Source organism: Chiloscyllium plagiosum, chromosome 39, assembly GCF_004010195.1.
Source record: "Chiloscyllium plagiosum isolate BGI_BamShark_2017 chromosome 39, ASM401019v2, whole genome shotgun sequence".
Lineage (NCBI taxonomy): Eukaryota > Metazoa > Chordata > Chondrichthyes > Orectolobiformes > Hemiscylliidae > Chiloscyllium > Chiloscyllium plagiosum.
This window is the reverse complement of record NC_057748.1, coordinates 9,586,567-9,602,897: the sequence shown is the minus strand read 5'-3', so window position 1 is coordinate 9,602,897 and position 16,331 is coordinate 9,586,567. Positions and strand designations below refer to the sequence as shown.

Here is a 16,331-nt window from a genome sequence, read left to right as displayed (position 1 = left end):
AAGTAGTTCTTGTTTAACAGACCCGGCACCACACACCTGTAACTCTCAATATGCTCTAAATACATTTTGCTGAACAGGAAATTTTAAAAGGGACAGATTTATAAAGACTTTCCCCCAACCTGTTCCTACCAGAGTGATAAATGACTTGGTTATTAGAGATGAAAGGGTTTCTCTAATATTTTACTGGTAGTGTGGTAACATGCAAGGTATTTAAACTCTGATAATGGCAGCAATCTCTGGGCCAATACTTGATAGTGTACCCAAAGTCCCAGAAAAGATACTCAATGCTGGGTTTAAATAGTTATATTTTAAATTATCTATTTACTTTCAAAGTAAACAGAGAGCCAGGATCTTATGGGCAGCTAATCTATGCTTCCATCTTGGTACAATGCCCATCATTGGCTCAAAATCCTGAAATCCCCTCCCTAACAGCATATAGATTCAAAAGGTAGTTTCTCAGGGGCAACGAAGCCAGCGAAGCCTACATCCAACAAGTAAATTTAGGAAAAGTAGAGGTAGATACAATAACATGTCTGGACTGTTTTCCTTGGCAACAAACACATTTAAAAAAAGGAACTAGGCAGAGATGAGATTCCCTACAGTATGAAAATTTGACCCAACAAGTCTGTACTGACCCTCCAAAGAGTAACCCACCTAGACACATTCCCCTACCCTATATTTACCCCTGATTAATGCACCTAACACTATGGGCAATTTAGCATGGCCAATTCACCTGACCTGCACATCTTTGGACTGTGGGAGGAAACAGAGCACTCGGAGGAATCCCCGCAGACATGGGGAAAATGTGCAAACTCCAAACAAGACAGTTGACGAGGCTGGAATTGAACCCAGGTCCATGGCACTGTGAGGCAGCAGTGCTATTCACTGAGCCACTGTGCCACCCCAATATTTAATATCACTAGGGTACGAACACAAAAAAATGCAGAGGAAAACATTCCCATAGCTGGAAGGATCAAGAACTAGAGGACAAAGATTTATAATAAATTGACAAAAAAGAGATGGGGACAGAAAGAGCATCTTCTTCACACAAAGTGGTTAGAAAGTAGATCGCACTACCTAACAATGCGGTGGAGGTTCAATCAAAACATTCAAGAGGGCATTGGATTACAATTTGAAATGGAAGAATATGCACAGCTGTTGTAGAAGGCAGAGGAGTGACACTGGTGATTGGCTCCTTCAGAGAGCCAATACAAACACTGAGGCAAATGGTCTCTTTCTGTGCATATGCATTCAATGATAATGTGACTATTACTTCTGCCCAAAGACATGCAAGTCAGGTGAATTGGCCATGCTAAAATTGCCCATAGTGTTAGGTGCATTAGTCAGAGGGAAATGGGTCTGGGTAGGTTACTCTTCGGAGGGTTGGTGTGGACTTGTTGGGCCAAAGGGACTATTTCTACACTGTAGGGAATCTAATCTAGTCTATTCTTTCAGGATTAGTATTTTTAAGATAGTCAGTCATGTGACCCACTGTCCCAGTAAGTTCGCTTCATCAGAATGCTGGCAAACTGCTTTTGCTCTCAAACCATAAACCACGGCGGCACGGTGGTTAGCACTGCTGCCTCACAGCACCAGAGACCTGGGTTCAAATCCCGCCTCAGGCGACTGACTGTGTGGAGTTTGCACATTCTCCCCGTGTCTGCGTGGGTTTCCTCCGGTTGCTCCGGTTTCCTCCCACAGTCCAAAGATGGGCAGGACAGGTGAATTGGCCATGCTAAATTGCCGGGTAGTGGTAGGTGAAGGGGCAAGTGTAGGGGTATGGGTGGGTTGCGCTTCGGCGGGTCGGTGTGGACTTGTTGGGCCGAAGGGCCTGTTTCCACACTGTAGGTAATCTAATCTAATCTAATCTAATCACTGTTCCCTATGACTCAAAATATTGGTCAGTCTCTATTTTAGAAAGGCACGCCTCATCCTTGGCTTGATTTCAACAAAAGCCACAAGTGAAGTGCACCTACTTTCCAAGCCCAACATTTTAACAGAGCCAGGCCAGCTACTGTAAAAAGAGTTAAACATATTATAACAAAAAATTAGTGGAGTTTCTCCACCCTGTATGACTCATGATATTAACTTTTATGGAAGGGAATGTTCCTCTGATGTCCTTCCCTTCAACATACAAATAAAGTTTCCCTAATTAATCTAAACAGGTTATTTGGAATCAATAGCACTAATCTCACCTCTGAATCAGTTCAAGTCACACCACATGGATTGGAGCGCAAAGTCCAGAAAAACAGCTTCACACAATCCTGAGTGTGCTGGTTCAAGTCATACTCTCCAGAATCAAACATACAAGTCTCGAGTGACCACCCCAGTGCAGGTGTGAGGGAGCTCTACATTGTCAGCATTAGCATTGCTTCAAACTGATCATGCTCCTGACCCCTCAGGTAGATGTAAAAGATCTCACGGCGCTACATTAAATGTTAAATTCTAGAAAGCCAATTGAAGGATGATTTAGGAGTCAATCTTTACTCAGTCATATACACAGGAACCTCTTATCTGAACAAGGTGGGTGGTAACTATTTCGTTTGAATAATTGATTATTCGGTTAATTGATTCAATGACTTTCCTCTGGGCCTCTCTGTTAAGGCTGCTCCGCATTCAGGTGACTAGGCAGCAGCACACCACCGCCCCCCATCCCCCAACCCCATCCACACCAACCTCCCATCCACCAATTAATGTGGAAGTACAAGGCAGCTTTCACAATGTTTATTCCTCAATTAATATTTTTAAAACACTGATAAATGCATCACAATCAAATTCTGTTTGGAGATGATTGCAGTGCTAATATTGGCTGCCATATTTTCTTCACAGCAAGATTTTATTGCAAAAGCGTTAGGACACACTGAAGCTGTGAAAGGCTTCATGTAGATGTAAATTCTTCTTGCCATTTTTTTTGGATAAATACTTAAAGCAAAATCTTGATGCACACACATATTACTACTTGAGATGATGTCCTGGTCGGAAGATCACAAGACACAGAAGCAGAATTAGGCCATTCAGACCATAGAGTCTGCTCTGCTATTCGATCATGGCTGATATGTTTTTCAACTCTGCTCTCCTGCCTTCTCCCCATAACAGGGAGACAGTGAGGTCTGCAGATGCTGGAGATCAGAGTCTAGAGTGTGTTGCTGGAAAAGCACAGCAGGTCAGGCAGCATCCGAGGAGTAGACTGCAGCCCTTCATCAGGAATGAGGCTCTCCACCCAGAGGCTCCTAGCCTCATTCCTGAAGGGCGGCTCCGGCCCGAAACGTCGATTCTCCTGCTCCTCGGATTCTCCAGCAACACTTCTCCCCATAACATTTGAGCCAACAGTCCACATTAAATCACAAAAACAGATTCATTGTTTCTGCTAACTGGGTGCCTACAGATCATTAGGAACTATACTTCAAAATCAATTCAGTTAGCATGATGTACTTTGGAACATCGAGACACTGAACAACAATATGTAAATGTAATTTTTCTTTTCATTTCAGTTTCTATCATTTAGCCCTAAATTAGAAAATGCATTGCAAGTTACAATCTTATTACAAACTTTTGCTTTTCTAAATTGTTAGTTATGTGAGGAATTAATTGCTGGCTTCCATCCTACAATATTCTGAGTTCAGGGTAATTGGGGTGTCAAGGTGTACTGTACTTTTGAGAGAGGAAGCTAGCAAAGACTGACTGAAAGCACAATGTCCTGAACAACTTAAAAACTTAACGCTTAGTTGAAACAAATAGCTGGAGTTGCATTGTCATGGAACAAAAACAAATTCAAATTTGGCCAGTTTAAACTATGCCCCAGATACCAAAATCCAATCGGATTTGAATTTAGTGTTTTTGTGACATCAAACCAATGACATGATCTGATGTTTTGGGGCATAAAACTGGACATTTCATCAGTTAGGGGGAGAACTGCCAAGAAAACCAACAAGTATAGACTGTTAGCTGAATAGCTCTCTGAAACGTAACTGTCCATAAAAAATTTGTGCAGTAGAACACCAAAGCCGACCTAGAGAAAAGCCTACAGAGGAAAATCTACAAAGGAGAATCGAAAGAGCTGACTGGTTTTGAAACATGATTTTTTTTGTAAATCTTAATCAGGTTTTTTTAAAAATTGGACTAGTATTGTAGAGTGGGAGGCAAAAGATAGGTTAAGAGGAAGGAGTTATCAATAGTTATGGTTTAATGTTCTCAGTTGGATTTAAATAATAAAATCGTTAATTTTTACTTTAAACAGCGATCTCTGGGTTAGTTCTTTGCCTCTGGAAATTTAAACAGATTACGGAGCAAGGTGAGTTTCTCTGTGTCAAGATTAGAGTGGTGCTGGAAAAGCACAGGTCAGGCAGCAGAGCAGCAGGAAAATCGACATTTCAGGCAGGAGCCCTTCATCAGGAATCCTCAACCAAGCTGGAGGGTGCAAATGGCCTACTCCTGCTCCCCATTACTTACATTCTTATTCTGGTTATCCTGTTTAAGTCATTTTGAAAATGCTCCAATATGACAGCTTTGAATAATGCCTAGTTTTTTTTTCCCAATTTAAGTTGTTGAAAACTAATAGCTATCCTCAGGACATTCCAAAATATTTTTACAGTTAATGGACTGCTGTAAGATTGGAAACGTTTGCCAAATAAAATTAATTGATCCACAAGTAGTAAACTAAAGTGTACTTAACAACAATAGACTATATTCATTAAGGGAAAGTTCTGGCAACACTAAAGCAGAATGCTTGCTATCTTTAAAGTAATAATCGTTAAACTATTTGACAGTGAGTATCTGAGCTTTCAAGGGAGGGAAGTGGTAAAGGTTTGAACCACACGATGCCTTCTCTTTTCTCACTATGGTTTAATCGCCTTTTAATATGACTCTATAACTGTCCTTCCCTTCTGAAAGTGGTTTTGTGACAGCACTCCACAATAGCCAAATTGAGCAGTGCTCACAAATGAGAGTGGTGTAGCAAATGTATAATTAATCCACTGTTACAATCTTGAGTTCGTAAGATTGCAATATTTTAGGAATATCAATTGTACTGAACAAATGTTTTGCAGTCATCACTATAGAGGATACAAGTAACATCTGACTTGCAGTAATAAATCAGGAAATGGGAAGCAGTAACTTAGTAAAATCACCAATCACCAGATAAAACATTGGAGCTGCAAGCTTGTAAGTGCCTGCATCCTAATGGACTTCATCCTGAGGTCATAAAGGTAGTGGCTAGTGAGATATGGATGCATCGGTTTTAATTTTCCAAAGGTCCTTTGATTTGGGAAAGTTCCACTATACTGCAAAGTAACCAATGTAATCCCTTAATTCAAAAAGGGAGGGACAGAAATCATGAATGTTCAGACCGGTTCGTCCAACATCCATCAAATGTAAAATGTTAAAAGATATTTTTTAATACGTTACAGTAGGGCACATGCTAGCCAAGTTAACTTGATTGAGTTTTTTGAAGAGGGGACAATGAGGACTGATGAAGAGTGGTGGATGTTGTCTATGTGGACTTCAGAAAGACATTCAAATAGACTCCGCATAGTAGACACGTTAGCAAGGTTTGATCACGGAATGCAGACAGCACTAGTCACTTGGATACAAAAATTAGCTTGAAAGAGCGGTAACAGAGGGTTGTTTTTCAGACTAAATGCCTGTGATCAATTGTGTGCTGCAAGGATTGGTGCTGGGTCCATGACTTTTTGTCAGTCACATAAATGATTTAGGTGTGACTATAGGAGGATGGTTTAGTCAGTCTGCAGATTACACCAAAAATTGGTGTAGTGGACAGAGAAGGTTATTTCGGTGTACAACAGGATCTTGATATACAGACCGATGGGTCGAGTGGCAGCAGATGGAGCGTAATTTAGATAAATGTGAGATATTTTGATAAGGCAAATCAGGGCAGTGCGCAAACACTTAAATGGAAGGGTCCTGTAGAGTATTGCAAAAGCAAGAGGTCTTGGGTTGCAGGTTCATAGTTCCTCGAAGATGCAATTTCTGGTAGACAGGGTAGTGAAAGCGGCGTTTGGCATATTTGCCTTTATTGGTCAATGCATTGAGCACAGGGGTTAGGAAGGCAGGTTGTGGCTGTACAGGACACTGGTTAGCCCACTTTTGGAACATTGTATTCAATTCCAGTCTCCCAGCTATAGCAAAGATGTTATTGAACTAGAAAGGGTGCAGAAAAGATTTACAGGGATATTGCCAGGGTTGGAGGATTTGAGCTACAGGGAGAGACAGAATGGAGTGAGGTTATTTTCTCTAGAGTGCGGAGAGGTTTATAAAATCATGAGGGGCATGGATAGGGTGAAAATTTAAGGTCTTTTTCCCCCCAGAGTAGGGGAGTCCAAAACTAGAAGGCATAGGTTTAAGGTGACAGGGGACAGATGGACATAAGGGGTAACTTTTTCTCGTAGAGAGTGGTGCATGCATGGAATGAGCTGCCACAGGAAGTGATGGAGGTTGGTCTAATAACATTTAAAAGGCATCTGAACGGGTACGTGACTAGAAAAGGTTTGAGGGGATATGAGCCAAATGGGACTAGATCAAGTTAGGATATCTGATCGGCATGGACAAGTTGGACTGAAGAGTCTGTTTCAATGCTGTCGAACTCTATGACTGTATTCAGGCAGGATCCACATGGGTGTATGAAAGAAATATGTCAAGTTGATGTATCTATTGGAGTTCTTCCAGGAAGTAACATACACTTTAGATAATGGGGAAGTGTGGATGGTCCGTACTGGATTTCCAGAAGACATCTGATAAAGCGTTATATCACAGGTCATTGTAGAAATTAAAAGCTCATTGTGTAGAGAGCAAGAAACTGGCATTGATAGAAGATTGACTGGCTAGCTAACAAGCAGAGAGGGTAAGCACAAACTGTTGTTAAGATATAATGAGTGATATACCAAAGGGGTCAGCGATGAGACCTTGACAGTTTATGATTTAGGTGGCAGGGGGGACAATATGGTGGCCATATGTGCTGACAAGGCAAGGATAGGAAGGAACAAAGTTGTGAAGTGACATAAGGAGGCTACAAAATTATATAAATAGATTAAATAAGTGAGCAAAGATGTTAAACCTTTGGAATACAATGTGGGAATATGTAAAGTCACCTATTTCAGCAGGAAAAATATGTATCTTATCTAAATGGTGAGATACTGTAAAGCTAAGAGATTACAGAGGGATCTGAGTATCCAAGTGCATGAATCATAAAAGGTTAGAAGGCACATACAGCAAATAATTAGAAACCTAATAGAACATCATTTAACATAAAATTAGAGAGGATGTGTGTCAGTCACATAGGGCATTGGTGGGACTGTCTCCAGAGAACCGTGCACGGTAATCGTCACCTTCTGTAAGGAAGGACACAAATGCTCTGCAGGAATGCTTACTAGTTAGGTGCGCTAGGTTGAATTCTTGTGTCAATTAGTTGACTTCAATTACAAATAACTGCAAAGTGTGGGAAAGCCAACTAAGGGCATCTGTGACAGGGAGAAACTGATTTGTGCAGGAGATTAGAAATCACCAAAAACACTATCAAGCACCTGCTCCATCATTGTCTTTGCAATTTTGCAACTTGAAACAATGATAGGGAGCACCAAACGTCTGAAGAGTTATAGTGATCACCAGAAGAAATCAAAAGCATCACATTATTGATGACCCTTTTAAAATAGCAGTAGTTGGGGTGCTGCTGTACACAGACACAGAGCTATGCAATTTTAACAGAGGTTATTAGCTGGAGCATTGAGCTCCAAAATGGCATTAGCCTCACTTAAGTCAGGATCATGATTTGCCTTTTCTGCATAATTCTGTCAAACATTTACTGTTCACAAACTGGCTCCTTCATTCGTATAGCATATGGCACACTGTGCCCCACTAGTGTAATCAGGTCATGGGATATCATTTGGGAGCTCAAAGGGTACTAAAAATGTACAATTCTCCATGTTCAAAGCTTAATTGTTCATCTAATTGCAGCCTGACAAGAGACAGCTGTATGATTATGTCAAGCTTCATTGTTTGTCCAATTATATCCTGACTTGGAAACCATGCACATCAATTGGATAACCATCAGATAAAATGACGACAACCCAAGTTCATTGTGGTTATAGCAATCCACTGTCAACTGAAGTTAGTAACGATACAAGAATTCACTCTACAATATTCTAAATAACTCCGTAGCTCACCAAATCAACTATAAAATTCAGTTGTTTCAAATACGATGCTCCTACCTCAAATTATTCTGACCAGAAAATATTCTTCCGGAATCAAAATCTTTTATAACTTTTCCCCAACAATGTAACTGAACAAAATGGAAAACTGAACTAAAGTCCTATTTAATAAGGCTGGACAGACCAGAGAATAAAAGGGTCGGATGTGCCAATAAAACATTTGTAAGATAAATTACAATTGATTGTGATGGTATAATTACTTTCCATGTTACTCACTTTCTGAATTAAATGTGCTTCCTCTCAAAGGTTATTCCTCTTATGGGAGAGCATGGAATCAAAGGGCATAATCTCAGAATAAGTGGTTCCACATTTAAAAGAGATGAGGACAAATTTCTTCTGAGGATTGTGAACCTCTGGAGTTCTCTCTCTCAGATAGCTGTTGAGGCTGGGTCATTAAGCAAATCCAAAGCTAACATAGGCGGATTCTTAATCAGCAAGGAAATCAAGGGCAATGGATAAAAAGGCAGGAAGTGGAATGAAGTATTATCAGATTAGTAATGATCCCATTGAATGGCACAGATCTAATGAGCTGAATGGCTGACCTCTGCATCTAGTTATGATAGAATAGTCACTTAAAACAATTCTCCAGGGCAGTTAGGGGTGGACAATCAAAGCTGTCTGAGCCAGCAAGACTCATATTCAATGACACGGGACAAAGCGTCTGCTATTCAACTGCTCAGCTCAGCGAACATACACACAACCACGACAACCGACACCCAAGTTACAAATCTTTACACAAACCTTGAATGATTAATAAAAACAGTACTCTAATCATATGACCAGAAGTATACTATTGATGATTTTACATTGGATACATGCAGTATAGAAATCAATTCAGTTTAAAGATCATATCATGTGAAGAGTTAGCGGAAAATGCATCAAAAATAACTAAAAGCCTAACTATTGCAAGAATCCATGGGATTTAACATTATAACACCACCTTGATATTCAGACTAGCTTCTGTGCCGGTGGAGGGTTTCTTATTTGTACACTTCCTAGCAATAGTCAACATGAATATAAGAAGAGGATCAAGAGCTTACTATGACTGCTATCTCAACTGACAAACAGCAAGCCCAATTAGAAAGAAAATAGTGCCTACAGAATCACACAATGCCATTAAACAACTGATGTCTCTGGAAGGCAAGGAAAAAAAATAAAACATTTCTTTTTAAACAAAGTCAAGTTGAATACCCTCAGAACATTACAGTTAATAATATGCAAAGGTCAGTGAACAAATTAGTTTTTTGATCAGTTTAGATCCACTGTCTTGTCATTTATCATCAGTATTATATCATTTCAATTTTCTAAAACACTAAAAGCATAATGCAAGGAAAAGAAATAAGAGAACTTCAAATCATGGTCTAATTATAGCTCTTGAATGCAAATTATGCAGTTTAACTAAGGATGTTTGTTAGTGACCAAAATAAGACAACCTTACAAAAGTAGAATATATTGTACCCTGTGAACTCCAAATGGTGTTCTGAATGTCAACCGAATGCACGATGCAGAATGAAATTAAATGTTACAGTACAAAGGTTTACAGTAGTCTTGTAACTCCAGCGTGAACACACCAAGCTGCTTGCCAAAGGGCAGAGTCAACGTAGCATGAGGAGGGAGGTGCACTATGCTGACAAGGCATATGACTGAGAAAACTAGGTGAGAGGTTATAGTCAGGAAGAGCTTAATAAGAGTCTGTAAATTTTTAAAATTAACCACTGACAGGACGTGCATATACCACCAGAACACAGCTGTGTTCTAGCTGTATAACATTTAAAACTTGCAATAGACAAAGCTTTAAAGACTAAACATAATTGAGCAGCTGAATGTTACCAGTAAAATTAAAATAAACTGCAAACTAAATTGCAAGGCCAACACAACCAATATAGTCCAAAGATGCAAAAGGTTTATTTTAGTTTGCACATTTTGTTCAGTAAAAACTTTTAGATGCAGAAATAGCAAACCAATAGTGTGTTATGTACAATGGCAATGAAATGGAAAACAGATCCACATTGGGTGGTGGTGCTACCTAAGAAAGCCTGGTTCCCAGGAGACCTGCTGTTTTTTTAAAATAATTTCCAAGAGATCCTTAATGTCCATATAACATGGCAACAGACAGATATGGCTATTTTTAGCATCACATCGAAGAAAGGTTTCACTGACATCATAGCACTTTACCAGCAGGACTATGCAGTGTTAGTTTACATTATTTGGACCCAAAAGGAGTTTTAACATATAATTTTGACTGTTTCTGACTGACATTGAAAAACTAATTTCTGACTTGCGTTATGTTCTCTTTTACACTATTCAATCTTGCCACAATGTATCTTTGCAGTTCACGGAGATTTCTCAATTTAAAAAGCCAGGTGGTAAAAGAATGTACAATATCAGCTTGTACTGAGGTACTGACTTGGCTGAGGTAAAATTAAGGCTCTAAATTGTTACAGATTCTAGGCAGCACTGTGTGGCTAATGATCTACAACTATTTCACAACAATATTCACGGGGTCCTCTGACATGTCAGTTGACACAGTGCCACACGAGCCAATGCACTGGTCAATTCTCAGGTCATCAGGACCAAGAATTAATAACAAAATTCTTGCTTATGTAGTGTCATGTGAGATGTATGGATCACCTCATTCCTGTAACTCAATAGAAAATCTATTCCCAATCCACCAGACACTGGGCAAAGACAATTTTTCATTTAATTGCAGCTGGTCCTCAGTAGATTCCCATTAGTGAGAAGACTGAGATCACAGAAGAGTAGTGGAGGAGTGAGTTACTACAACTTACATCCTTTCATTCCTCAGTGACCCATTTTAGTGATTCACCTTGATGTTGCATGCATTAAGTGAAGAACTGGAGTAAGTGCACGTCCCATAATTGAACATCCCAAATGCAATCCCAGCTGCAGATCACACATACACAATAGTCACTTGAGGAAGGTTTCGTACCTCTGAAGCATCATTATCAGGACAAAATCAGAGGAGCAATTTAGAGTTTCTAAATGACTTGGAGTTGGGTTTATAAGAATCAAATTCTTAGTTTGATCCCTCTTAGCTAGTTAGCACAGTCCAGAAACAAGATTTCTCCAGTCCACAAACCTCTCATTTAAACTCTGCTCCACTGTACTCTGCTGCAGATTGTTAAACAGTTGAAAACTCCAAACAAGGAATCCAAGCAATTACGTTAATGGGCTTCTGCAATGAACATGTAACATGATCCACATGTTCACATTTTAATACTAATAGAGGTATGTCACACTCCAATGAATAATCCCATGAAATGCTTTCAAATAAGCTAACAGAGTAAAGCCCATTACACTAATTTTACCCCACAGTTTCATATTCTGTAGTTTTAAAGAGTGATGAATCTGCATAGGTAGGTGATTTTCTCTTACCCAGTGGTTGTTGCTGCCTTCAATAAGTGCAGAATAGCACAGTAAATAACCAGTCAAATTATAAATAGTTAATACAACCGGTTCTTAACAGACAAGCTTAGCAAGTTGGCTTGAAGTCAGCACCCTCACTGCTTAAAGTGTAACTCAAGCATCAAGAAAGAGGAGGGATGGTAGGAATGTGAAACAAGACTTGCACTTAAATTTATGGTAAATTAATCTCTCTTTCTTTTACAGATTTAAACCATTTGAACTGTTGGAATCACTGCATCAGTATCATTCTGTACAAAGTGGAGGCTTGCACAAATCAGAATTGGGACAGTGAAACTGTACAGAAAATCTGGAAACAAAATCGGAAAATGCTGGAAACACATGGCAAGTATTTTAGCATGTTGAGGGAAAAAAGGTTCATATTTTACAAGTCCATCCTTTATTACAACAAATTTTCCAATATTTTGTGCCAGTAATAATTTTGGAAGAATATAATAGTATTAACCAAAAACTGCAACTGCTTCCAAAAAGTCATTGTTTGAAAAAAGTCAGTCTATTAGCAATATAAATAAATTAATCTCAAAATAGCAAGTGCATTAATTTATTAATGGCACCATGGAGCCACTTAACATTAAAACAATTAAAACTAAACTATTCTTTTTGACAGAAAGACAAAAGTTGATTTGCAATACCTCAGATCTCCAGAGTAATGATAAAACCTGAAATGTTATCAGATTTCCCAGTACAAATCAGCTAGTTTTGTTTTGCCTGTTTTCAACTTGCAAGAGTTGCACTGACAACTGATTTGTTGTACTGTATTTGGTGTCTCAGCCTGGATAGTGTTAGTAGGCAATTCCATTACGCAGAACACCACAGCTGAGTTCAATCTGATCCTCATCTTTGTGCACACTTCTTCCAAGCAGAGGTTAGCAGTAACAGTACTCCCAATTCTAGTCAGTTCTACTAACTATATATAAAAAACAGATTTCAGGATTTATATCCACAAATCCCTTAAGGACAAGATGAGAATGTGGTTTATGAAGCACATGGGTTACTTGTGCTAATAAACAGAAAAATGGAGATTAAAAGCAGAGTCAGAAATTACTGAACCGTGAGGAACATAGTATAGAACTTTAAATGGACACAGTTGGCAGAATGTGCAGTTAAGAGCTAGACAATATTTAAATGCAAAGTAGTGGGAAATAGTTATCTTACCAGGAAGATGACAAAACGTAAATATAAAACAAGGAATAAAATACTTAAAGGCCGTAGGAACAGAGACTTCTCTATGTATTTGTCCACAAATCAAAACAAGTGCCAGAAGTGGTTTTATCCCTTGGGTTCTATCAGTACAAAAGCAAGAAAACTATGTTAAATTTCAAGAAAATAACAGCATGGCTCCAACTGGGGTAGAGTCCAGTTACACAGGTGGCACACAGATGTAAAGGAATTATAAGGGTAGAGCAGATATGAATAAGATTAGTTTCAGAGATGGGGAATATCAGTTAAGCAGAAATATTTGGAAAGTTAGGACTGTTCTCCTTGGAGAAGAAGTGAGAGGGGATTTGATACAGTTATTCAAATTATGAAGGGTCTGGATAGTGTAGTGGGGAAAGTGTCCCTGCTGGTGAAAGGATTGAGAATCAGACGGAATAGTATTAAGATCAATGGCAAAAGAACCAAACCTTTCACTTGGTCAAAATCCTGGAATTCTCTCCCTCATGGCATTGTGAGTCAACCCACAGCAGGTGGACTGCAGCAGTTCAACAAGGCAACTCACCACCAAGGGCAACTAAGGATGGGTAATAAATGCTGGCCAGCCAACAACATAAATGAATAAAACAAAACGTAGCAAGTGATTAGCAAGAATACACAATCTTAAATTATAGTGGAGTCAAACGAGGCTTTCAAATGGGAATTACACAACTAATTGAAAAGAAAATATTTCAGAGTTGAAGGGAAAAGGCAGAGGAGGGGCACATCTTCGGAGAACCAATGCCCACAATGAGACAAAGGGCATCCTTGTGTGTTGTAACTATGTCATGATTATATAAACTTTACACATCACTGGTTAGGCCTCAACTAGAGTATTGTAGACGATTCTTTCATACTGCCACATTTCAGAAAGCTGAAAAAGTATTAGAAAGAGTACAGGGGAGTTTTACCAGGATAAACTTCAATTCAAGGAGAGGTTTGAAAGCTTCAGCCTATTCTCCAATAAACGAAGGTTAAGAGGTGATCTAATGCAAGTTTAAGATGGTGAGAGATTTTTATAGAAAAATGATTCCTTAAAAACTCTATTGTATGAGTCAGAGGGGAAGTCAAGGATTTTAAGTGATTGTGAAAATCAGAAAAAGAAGTGTTTTGAGCTACCAAGCTGAACTCTACCCAAAAAGGTGGAAACTGATTCTGTAAATAATTTTTTAAAACATTTAGGCAAGTTCTTGAGAGTGAGGAACTTTAAGATTTACAAACAAATGCAGTGAAATGGGACTAAGCTGACCACTCATTTATAGTATCAGCACATACTGGATGGGCTATATGTCCTTTTGAGCTGCAAGTTTCCATGAATCTACCAACTGTCAAAGCTGGAATTTCTGAGATCAATATCACTCACTAGGAACTGCATTTATCTGCAAGGCATGCTAATTTTTAAAATCTCCTTTTCTCAAATAAGTGACACCAAACAACTCGCTACAATAACTTGCATTTGCCATAGACTTTTTATCCAGCTGGATTGTTTGGGTCATCTCCAGAAATTCAAGTTCAATCTGTCAGACACTGCTGTGAGCAATCAGAGGAAAAAAATTAACATATTAAAATAGTATTTTTTTAAAATAGGCAGTGAAGAATCACCTCTTTGGTTTAAATCTAAAGAGGGCATTCAATACCCAACTGGTGTAGGAAGATGGTGTGTCATGAGGCTGAACATGTCAGATGACCAACTGAGAGCATTTCAGAGCTGTTTGCAATAAAACCTTCAGGGATAGGTCCACCCAGAACTGAAAATGATATCAGTTGCTGGAAATCCTAAGTTTTATTTTACTTATATTTGGTATGTGGATATTTCAGGCAAGGCCAGTATTTATTGCCAATTTCTAAGTGATAGCATGTTGCCTTCTTGAACTGCTGTCTCCATTCAAAGTAGCTACACTCTCAGTGCTGTTAGAAGAAAGTTCCAGGATTTTAAACCCAGTGAGTGAAGGAATTGCAATATAGTTCCAAGTCAGGATGGTGTGAGGTATGGAGGGAAATACAGTAGGTGTTCTCATGCATCGGTTTGTCCTTCTGGTTAATAGAGGCTGTAGTTTGGGATGCTGCTTTTGAAGGAACCTTGAGTGAGTTGTTTCAGTCTCTTGTAGATTGTATAATCCAGTGTGTACTAAGGTAATTATCTGACAGTCATGAAAAGCTGAACATATTTCCCTGACCTTACATTTGTGGGCCATTATAGAAGATACTTTATAACTGCCTTCCCTCCTATAGCAAATGAAAACACTGCTGAAAACTCTGTGCAATGATATGCTATAGGGTGAACAAATAAAAATTGAATATGATATGAGCAAATGCCTTCAACACTACATATCAATAAGGCGAAAGGTTCAATTACACCCAATTACAGATGTATTTTTCCACCATGAGCAGACTGTCAACACAACAATGTGACAATGACTCAGCCTTTGCCTTTAACAAATATCCCCGTTTTTCATCAAGGAATATCATTTCGCAGTTGTCAGTAGTCCATCATTATATTAATCGAAGCCCAACTGTTGAATGTCATCAGGTACACAAAGATCTACATTGTACTCACTGATTGCTGAAGCAGGAGAATCACGCAGAAGGAATTACTGAAGAGAGATCTGGAACAGAAATACTAAGTGATTTTCTATCCTTTTAAGACCTGTGCAAAGAACGGCTCCTATCCACACTGGGTTCACCTAATTTAGGCATTACTCTTTCAACTATAGTCATGTAGATGCATTTAAGATGAAACTAGAAACATAAGAATTCTTGTGGTGCTGTGCTAGTATCCCTACCTCTAAGCCAGAAGCCCAGATTCAAGAGCCACCTGCTCCGGAGGTGCTTCATATCATCTCTGAACAGGTTGTTAGAAAATATAATCAACATGAGGCCGAGTGGTTTGAAATTCTGGATTCAGGTTCTAGTCTCAGTGGAGGGATTGTTTAAACCCTGCTGCTGCCAGAGTTTGAGCAGTTTACAAACTCTCAGAGAGCACTTGTCATGTAGTGATAGAGTTCCTCCCTCTGGGCCACTGGATGATACAGGTCATTCAAGTCCCACCTACTCCAGAAATGTGTCACAGCATGTCTCAACAGATTAATCACAAAAGAAAGTGACAAAGAAGTGAATAGGAAATAAAACGTGGATTTAATAAAATGATTTGTACTATAAGGAACAGAGATAGCTTCTGAGCCTGTGCAGATCTGATGACTTCTCACCATCTTTTTCACATTACCAAGCTGTCCAGCCACCTGGAAACCAATCACAATGTTGACAAGCAGAAGACCTTTGTCATCAGGAACTCATGACTAGCCCACTGACCAATCAGCTACTTGTTGCTGGCTGAATCTTCACAACCTTTGGTTACAGCTCAACCGTAAAATAAAATCCACTACTGCTTGAACGAGCAGCTGTATAAATAGCACTTACAATGAGTTTCGGGTTACTTATTTTTAAAAACCGCAGTGATCCATCAGCAATCCTTGG

At 39.1% G+C, this 16,331-nt stretch overlaps 1 protein-coding gene across 3 annotated transcripts in view; it reads right to left on the bottom strand.

Moving 5' to 3' along the window:
* The window catches only part of LOC122542210 (carnitine O-palmitoyltransferase 1, liver isoform-like), a 99,562-nt gene that overhangs the window by 74,703 nt on the left and 8,528 nt on the right, over positions 1–16,331 (bottom strand). Inside the window, exon 1 of one of the 3 annotated variants that reach the window (XM_043679701.1) lies at positions 9,678–9,817. The exons of the other annotated variants lie outside the window; for them this stretch is intronic. The gene's annotated coding sequence lies outside the window, so the exon portion shown is untranslated. Of the gene's footprint in view, positions 1–9,677; positions 9,818–16,331 lie in introns of those variants that run through there. 3 annotated transcript variants of the gene reach the window in all.